General features: G+C 40.6%; 1 protein-coding gene across 1 annotated transcript in view; it reads right to left on the bottom strand.

Moving 5' to 3' along the window:
* Positions 1-6,473, bottom strand: part of LOC114618257 (zinc finger protein 345-like) — a 31,987-nt gene extending 25,514 nt beyond the window's left edge. The window contains exon 1 of the mRNA XM_028763953.1: positions 6,380-6,473. The gene's annotated coding sequence lies outside the window, so the exon portion shown is untranslated. The remainder of the gene's footprint in view (positions 1-6,379) is intronic.
* Positions 6,474-8,863: the final 2,390 nt, after the last annotated feature.

Consider the following 8,863-nt stretch of genomic DNA (forward strand, 5'->3'; position numbering starts at 1 on the left):
AATCTCAGAGTTGTTTTGATTTGCATTTCCCTGACGACTAAGGATGCTGAACATTTCTTTAGGTGCTTCTCGGCCATTCGAGTTTCTTCCATTGAAAATTCTTTGTTAAGCTCTATACCCCATTTTTTAATAGGGTAATTTGGTTGTCTGGAGTCTAATTTCTTGAGTTCTTTATATATATTGGATATTAGCCCTCTATCAGATGAAGGATTGGTAAAGATCTTTTCCAAATTTGTTGGTTGTCGTTTTGTCCTATTGACAGTGTCCTTTGCCTTACAGAAACTTTGCAATTTTAAGAAGTCCCATTTGTCAATTCTTGATTGTAGAGCATTGGAGTTCTGTTCAGGAACTTTTCCCCTGTGCCCAAGTATTCGAGGCTCTTCCCCACCTTCTCTTCTATTAGTTTCAGTGTATCTGGTTTTATGTGGAGGTCCTTTATCCACTTAGACTTGAGCTTTGTACAAGGGGATAAGAATGGATCAATTTTCATTCTTCTACATGTTGTCCTCCAGTTGAACCAGCACCATTTGTTGAAAATGCTGTCCTTTTTCCACTGGACAGTTTTAGCTCCTTTGTCAAAGATCAAGTGACCATAGGAGTGTGGGTTCATTTCTGGATCTTCAATTCTATTCCATTGATCTTCCTGCCTGTCTCTGTACCAATACCAGGTAGTTTTTATCACTACTGCTGTATAGTACAGCTTGAGGTCAGGAATGGTGATTCCTCCAGAAGTTCTTTTATTGTTGAGAATAGTTTTCGCTATCCTGGGTTTTTTGTTATTCCATATGAATTTGAGAACTCCCTTTTCTAACTCTGTGAAGAATTGAGTTGGGATTTTAATGGGGATTGCATTGAATCTGTAGATTGCTTTTGGCAAGATGGCCATTTTTATTATATTAATCCTGCCAATCCATGAGCATGGGAGATCTTTCCATCTTCTGAGATCTTCGATTTCTTTCTTCAGAGACTTGAAGTTCTTGTCATACAGGTCTTTCACTTGCTTGGTTAGATTCACACCAAGGTATTTTATATTATTTGCAACTATTGTGAAGGGTGTCATTTCCCTAATTTCTTTTTCAGTCTGTTTATCTTTCATGTAGAGGAAGGCTACTGATTTGTTTGAGTTGATTTTATAACCAGCCACTTTGCTGAAGTTGTTTATCAGGTTTAGGAGTTCTCTGGTGGAAGTTTGGGGGTCACTTAAGTATACTATCATATCATCTGCAAATAGCGATATTTTGACTTCTTCCTTTCCTATTTGTATCCCTTTGAACTCCTTTTGTTGTCTAATTGCTCTGGCTAGGACTTCCAGCACTATACTGAATATGTAGGGGGAGAGTGGGCAGCCTTGTCTAGTCCCTGATCTTAGTGGGATTGCTTCAAGTTTCTCTCCATTTAGCTATATAAACAAACTTAAAGAAAAGAACCACATGATCATCTCACTAGATGCTGAGAAAGCATTTGACAAAATTCAACATCCCTTCATGATAAAAGTCTTGGAAAGATCAGGAATACAAGGCCCCTACCTAAACATAGTAAAAGCAATCTACAGCAAACCAGCAGCCAACATCAAGCTAAATGGAGAGAAACTTGAAGCAATCCCACTAAGATCAGGGACTAGACAAGGCTGCCCACTCTCCCCCTACCTATTCAGTATAGTACTGGAAGTCCTAGCCAGAGCAATTAGACACTGCAACTTTCTTAATCCTGACACCTTACTTCCTTTACTAGATGAACTAGAAGAGGATAAACCCGACTGCATTCAAATAACTGGTATACTTCTTTCCCTAGGAGAGGCCTGCTAGAGACACCTACAGAAAACACAAAACTGATTTCATTTACTGACAGTTCTTATTTACGAATGAACAAGGACACTTACCTGCACAATATGCAGTTACCTCTACTTTTGACATAATTGAGAATGCTCATTTGCCTGGGATTTTATCTGTCTAATGGCTGAACTCATAATCTTTTTTAACCAAACACAAAATAGCCACCATTTATACAGATAGTCGTCACACAGTTGGAGTGATGTGTGACTATGGCATGCTGTGGAAACAGAATGTATGACTTCTGGCCAGTTGATTTGAAATAGTCAACAAATCTCAGAATTACTGGATGCTATCCATTTGTCCCAATAATTAGCCATCATTAAAATCCTAAGACATTTTAAAACAAACACTGAAGCAAAGAGTAAATTTGATTAATACAGAGCTGTACTACATAGAACAAATGCCCTGAGAGTCTGCCCTGTTTTTGATGGCCACTCTAGCTCTGACCTCCTTTCAGAATTATTGTGGCAATAACAAAAATGAGCCTGGCAACAGAGGGACTGTTGCAATCTCAACTTCCAGATTAACTTCTGGATGGATCCAAATGAGAAGCTCCCAGGAGAAAAAGAACTAAATGAACTAAAACCAAGTGATTTCCTCTATTAGGTAAGACATTACATCAAAGACTCGATTCAGCCATGTTGGAAAGGAGGCCCTCACCAGGTTATTTTACTACCTCCTATGCTGCAAAATTTCAGAGGACAGACACATGGATTCATATTTCCCACCTCAAACATGCACCAGCTCTTCCTGAGGACACATCCCCTGGACTTCAGAAAGAATGGATGGTACTAGCCTTTGACTGAGTTGTCAACCAAGAGCTATTAAGTAAACAACCTCAAAATCCTAACTCATATCTACATATATGTATATCTTCTAGAATTTTTCTGAGAAACCTAACATTTTTTTCAGAATTTTTCCTTAGATGATAGATACAATGGTAATTTTAGGAACTTTTATTCTATGCCCTTTTCTTTGCTGTGTCTTTATTGTGCCTGTTGACCTACCCAAACCTCACATTTTACTTAAACCAAGTTTTTATGCTTAGAAAAATTCAAAATTTTTACTATATCCAGAAAAAAAGTTCCTTTTATTAATTCAATATGCTTTCAATAAATATAAATTCCAGGTTCTGGACTGAAAGAGTCCTAATTTAGAAATACCCAAGGGAATTTCCTTCATAGAGTTACATCCATAACCCTCATACCCAAAGCAATAGAAATTTTTCCCACTAAGAAAAAAGGAAATCTAATTGGATCCAACCAATTAAGACTACTGCATTGCCACTGATGTAGAAAATGAGAAAAACAACAAATTCCTAGATATAATGTCCAATCTATTGCCGCTGCCCGCATTTCCTGTCACAGCATAACCTGCCCTGATGATCATTTTCCCTTTACGTGTGGCTGGATATCCCACAATATGAGACCTAATCATACTTACCAATCACACACACTCCAGTTCACAGGAGTAACTTGGTGAACACAGTTTCCAAGTGATGTAAATACTATCCTCAGAAATGGAAGGCTCTAGGAAGCCCTGTGGCACATACAGATTTCTGCCTACTGGGAGTATTCTCTACTTATTGACTCTTATATAGGATACTCCGAAATTTGAGGGTAGCTCTTCCCCACCCCTTCCCTTCTCCCTCTCGCTCTGGCTGGCTCACTCCAGCCCAGCTTGAGGGTAACTCTTTATTCAAACTGTACCAAAGCTATTAGTCTCCAACAGCAACAACATTCATGGTAGATTAATCAAAACTAGCCAAATGCTAGCACCAAAAGAGACCTTACTGAAAATATAGGTGCTGGCTTGGAAATCTAGGACAAACTAAATTCACTACAAATGAGGAATAGACATCCCTTAGAAAAGAATTCACTTTCAAAACTAGGACTTATAGAAAAGATAACTAGGATTTCAAGAAAAGGTGAAAGGATAGGAAACTCTTACCAGAAAACGGTGTGCTACAGAAACAGATTACAAACACTACGCAAACTATACAGGACTAGATCCCAAACATGAGGCTAAACATAGTTATGCTAATGAAGCCTGAAGGATGCTAGCACTTAAATACTTGTTCATCAGGACTAACCAGCCTTTAGGCTTTGTTCCTGCCTGGGTCCAGCCCAGGGAAGTTGACAGGATTTCTAAAAGGACATATGGAATCCCCACATGGGTAATGAGTCATATACAATGGTCAGGGGAATCTTGCAGCTCTGACTGACTAGCAATCAGGCTGCTTCTTTATTTATACAAGTTTCACAGAACAAAGACAAACTAATGATTATCCAAGAAGTACAGATTGTATCATTTTGTCTCCAGATATGTGTTTGATTTTTTTTTGTTTTGTGTCCAAAGGTTCCAAAGTCAGTTACAATTAGAAAGTACAAATAGAACAGATTGCATTTTTATTATCAGCATCATAACTTCAATTCAAAGAATCTAAAGAATGTCTCCACCAAAGCAAACACATTTATATATGACATTCTGTTTATAGACTAGCAGTAATTGCACTTTTAAAGTGCTCCAAATAAAAATATCTGAACCAGTCTTTTGATGAGTAGCAAATGCTACTAACTCCTTTTACTTATATCATTTCATCACCTCTGTTATTAAGTAGAAAAGGTTATTTTAGTCAACCTGTTTATTGAATTCTGTTCCTCTAGGGCCATACCCTGTATGAACCCCTATCTTTAAACAACATTTTCAGAAAGCTCTAAGTGTACTGAAAAAAGAGGCCTTGAATCTGTTACTAATTCTTCTAGCAAGTCAGTTTGTCAACTATTTCTAAGTTTACCCTGTTCCAGCTACAATGTTTGAGTCTGGTTAGGGGCAGATACCCCGAAGAAGATGGAGTTATGGCCTCATAAAGAAATTCCTAGCACACATACTTGCTCATACAAGCACACAGACAAAAACAAATAAATAATAAAAATAAACATGAGGGGTGAACACCTTTGATGGGGAATTAGAAGCAAGAATAACCAAAACTATATTTTTGAACAATGTGGAGAATCTCTTTCTACAAAAGATATATGTTAATGACATTTTTCAATAGCTTTATCTTTTTGATTCATTTGTTCTATGTGTAGTGTTTTGGTTGCATGTCTGTCTGTGAACTATGTATGTGCCTGGTGCCCATATAGATCAGAAGAGGGGGTCAGATCCCCTGAGACTGGAATTAACGATGGCTGTGAGCTACTATACGGGTACTGGGAATAGAACCTGGGTCCTCTGTAAGAGCAGCAAGAGTTCTTAACCACTGATTCTTAGTCTTTAATTTCCTTATTTTATAATGCATTTTCAGACACTTAAAGCTCAATTACTAAAACTGCAATCTTCTATTTCCTTTAAAACTAACAGTTCAAAGGCCGGGCGGTGGTGGCGCACGCCTTTAATCCCAGCACTTGGGAGGCAGAGGCAGGCGGATTTCTGAGTTCGAGACCAGCCTGGTCTACCAAGTGAGTTCCAGGACAGCCAGAACTACACAGAGAAACCCTGTCTTGAAAAACCAAAAAAAAAAAAAAAAAAAAAAAAAACTAACAGTTCAAAATTAAAGTTTAAAAAAAGATCACATTTACACCAAAGATTCTATGAGGCTAATTAGGATAATTAGAACTTAATGACTGTTGCAGATTTAGAGCCAAAATTATCTGGGACCATGTTTAGTCTCCTTAATAATCATCTAATGCCCACCTCTGTATCTATCCTAACACAGTGTCAACTGTCAGGCAAAACCTTTATCCTGTAGTCTTAGCAGAACACCAGCTTCCACCAGCCCAAAGGGTAACAATATGCAGCAGCTTTTCACCTGCTCGGTTACAACCCGACTTTACCCAAGGTGCCCACCAACGTTTTGAAATTGCTTTCATTTATGATTTTTGGCCTAGAACTATAAAACGTTCGTGTAGCCAGGTGTAATCATCTTTGCCTTTAATCCTAAGAATTCAGGTCAAACTCTGTTCCAGACCAGCCTGATCTACTTTGAGAGTTCCAGGTCAGCCAGGGTTACACCATGTCACTCTGTGTAGCCTGGCTAGCAGAAAAATAAATAAAAATACTAATAAATCAAGTAACCACTTCCACAATGGAATATGTTATTTGGGGAAACACATATTCTCTGGTCTTTGTCATTATTTGGTTCAGGATCAACTTTTATTTCCTTTAAGGTGGGAGCTATTTTTCTCCTTCATCAACACAACTCACCCAAACATTTTTCTGCAGAAATAAATCAACCGAAATACTTCAATAGTCTCCACCCATTCCTCCCACAGGTCCTTGTTTTGAATTCCTGTGGGCAGGGCCTAAGAAGTTCAGCCAGAATGACTCAATACTGGTTTAGGTGTTTTGTTTAGTTTTGTTTTTCCAGTACACACGCGTTTACATGCACATCGACAACTAAAAAAGATGGCTTTTTACCCAAATGTAACTAAGTGTTGGAAACAAACAAGGGACGTGCAAAGAGGATGCCGTTTTTTGCTGAGGACACATTCGTCTATAATTACAAAGTGGCAACGCCCTCTCAACAGCTTTCACCTCGCACTCACCTGAACGAGCCAATTCCTGAAAATAACGACGGAGAACCAACCGCGCAGCGGAGGTTCCGCTCGCGCTGGCCCGCACAGGCCGAGGAAGTACAGCCGCCGAGGGGCCGAACACGCCTCTCTCCCTATTCGCCTTCGGGGACCGCCTCTGGGGAGCAAAGGAACTCCACACCCTAGAGCCTGCGCCGGAAGAGTAGGAAGGTAACACCGCCGACAATACTTCCGCTTCCGGCCTGGGGCTGTGGGAACTGTTCTGACTCCTGCTCCAGCCGTTCGGAAGACGTTCAGAGAAAGAATTTACTTAGTTGGTATCACCAGCGTCTCGTACAGATTGTCGGCCACGGAGATGGAAAAAGAACCCCACAACCCAGAGCTGGAGCGTAAAAGACCGTGGAGGGCGGCTGATGTCACTTCTCTTTTCTTTGTCTACAGTGTCCTCCAACTTGGGGCGCTTTAGTTTACCCTGAGTTTACGTCCCTTCGGGCAGGGCAATTACGGCAATTACAGTTTCCTGCCCCAAGAGTGGCTTTACCCCAAGTCGATTTAGAGACTCTGCTGGCCTGGCCACTATCCTTGTTTAAGGCGACAACCAGACCAACGACAGGAGTTGTGCCTGGGCTGTGTGGACACAGGACAGACCTGTCAGAGCGAACACGTCACCCAGTGTTGCTCTTGTTAGGTCTGTGAGTCCTAATGCACCCACTTAAATATCCAGGTACTTGTGTCTCTAGTCACAGAATTAGACGAGAAACACGTCGTTAGACGTAAAGACAGTTTATTACGAAAAGGAAAGTAGTATAGATGAGATGGCTCAGAGGGTAAAGGAGCTTGCCTCCAAGCCTGATAACCTCGGTTCAGGACCCAGCGAGCCGAACCTCCACAAGTTGTCCTCTGACCGTCACACGTGCACCCGCACTCTCAACCACATTATACAAAATGATAACTAAAAGAAAATTGGGGCCAGGCATAGCGACCCACATCTTTAATTCCAGAGTTCGCAGGAGTCAGAAGCTGAGTTGAGTCCAGTCGAGTCTACATAATTTCAAACTAGTTAGGGGTATAAGGACACACACACACGAGAAAGAAAGGAAGGAAAGAAGAAATTTAAAGAGGGTGGGGAGCACTCCTGAAAATGGGAATGACCTGGAGAGCAGAGAGCCTAGAAAAAAAAAAATGTTTCAAAAGCGCTGGGCCAAGAGCCTTATGACCCTTAACATTTATGTAGTACCTGACTCTCATTAGTATGTGAGGGCTTCTTTTGAGCATGCTTCATATATGTTATACATGTTATATAAAGCCCCATGAGGAAGTTTTTTTCTGCCAACTGGCTTTTATATGTTTAATATTGGCGTAGCTTCTTGCAGCCTCTCCTGTCACAACACTCTTTTAGTGACTGTATGGTCCTAGAGCCCTATTAAAGCAGAAGAGAAAAATGAAAATTTGGGGGACATGAGTAGGAAAAGCCTGGAAAAGTAAGTCTACCTTGTCTGTCCTGCTAACAGACTCAGAAAAATTAAGATAAGCTATAGGCTCTAGGGGAGGGGAGAGTCCTACTACTATGGTTTTGCTAAATGGTGCTGTTGTTAATTTGCCTTCTAAATGTTTATACCCATATATATTGATGCTGCTCTCAGTCTTGGCCTTTCAGTCCTTCCCTCACCCTACCCCCAACCCCCAACCCCCACCCCCCACAGTGGGAAGTGAGTAATGCAGAGACTTTATAATGGGTCAAAGTGCTGAGAAAAGGCAACTCTAAAGTTCTCAGCCTTAAATAGGAAATCAGTATCCTTCTTACCAAGGCCCAAGAAACATCAAAGAAGAAAGGGTTAAAAGAATATAAGCTGGAGGATGGAAAGGAGTGTTGTGAACACTATGTTCTGGATGTGACCAATACACTTGTGAGCTCCTAGGAGCAATGGCTGGGCACATCAGCTTCTAAGACACAGAATGTCTTACAGGAGAAGTTCTTTAAGTCACAGGTTATTTACTGAGAGGTGAAATATTCTGTCCTATAGAGAAGCTCCTTAAGAAGTAAGCAACTCAGTGATATCAGTAAGTTCCTGAAATAGACAAGATTCACTAGGTCACTTTGAGATACTCTCAAGCTGGCCTGTCTAGAAGAGGCTCGTGCCAGCTGAACAGCCTGGAAGAAACAGATAAGCCATGCTGCCTACAAAGAGATTCATGATAACCTACCTAGAAAGGACACTCTCCAGCCTGTTACGAAGCCTTCAGGCTGTGCAGTATGCCCCAGGTTCCCAGCTTTTGTAAGCTGTCATCCATGCTGGCGTGGGCTTTGGTGGGATAGCTATCTTGGAGTTATTTCTGCTCCTATAAGTATCACTTCACCCATATTCTTGTAAATGACCCCAATAAAACTCATTTGTTCACCAAATTGTACTTTGGTAGTATCTATACTTTGGTATGTCATCACTTCTCTGTCTGATATAAATAGATGTTTATTCATGTCTCTTCAGGAATAGTGTC

Source organism: Grammomys surdaster, unplaced genomic scaffold (genome assembly GCF_004785775.1).
Source record: "Grammomys surdaster isolate TR1022 unplaced genomic scaffold, NIH_TR_1.0 140, whole genome shotgun sequence".
NCBI lineage: Eukaryota > Metazoa > Chordata > Mammalia > Rodentia > Muridae > Grammomys > Grammomys surdaster.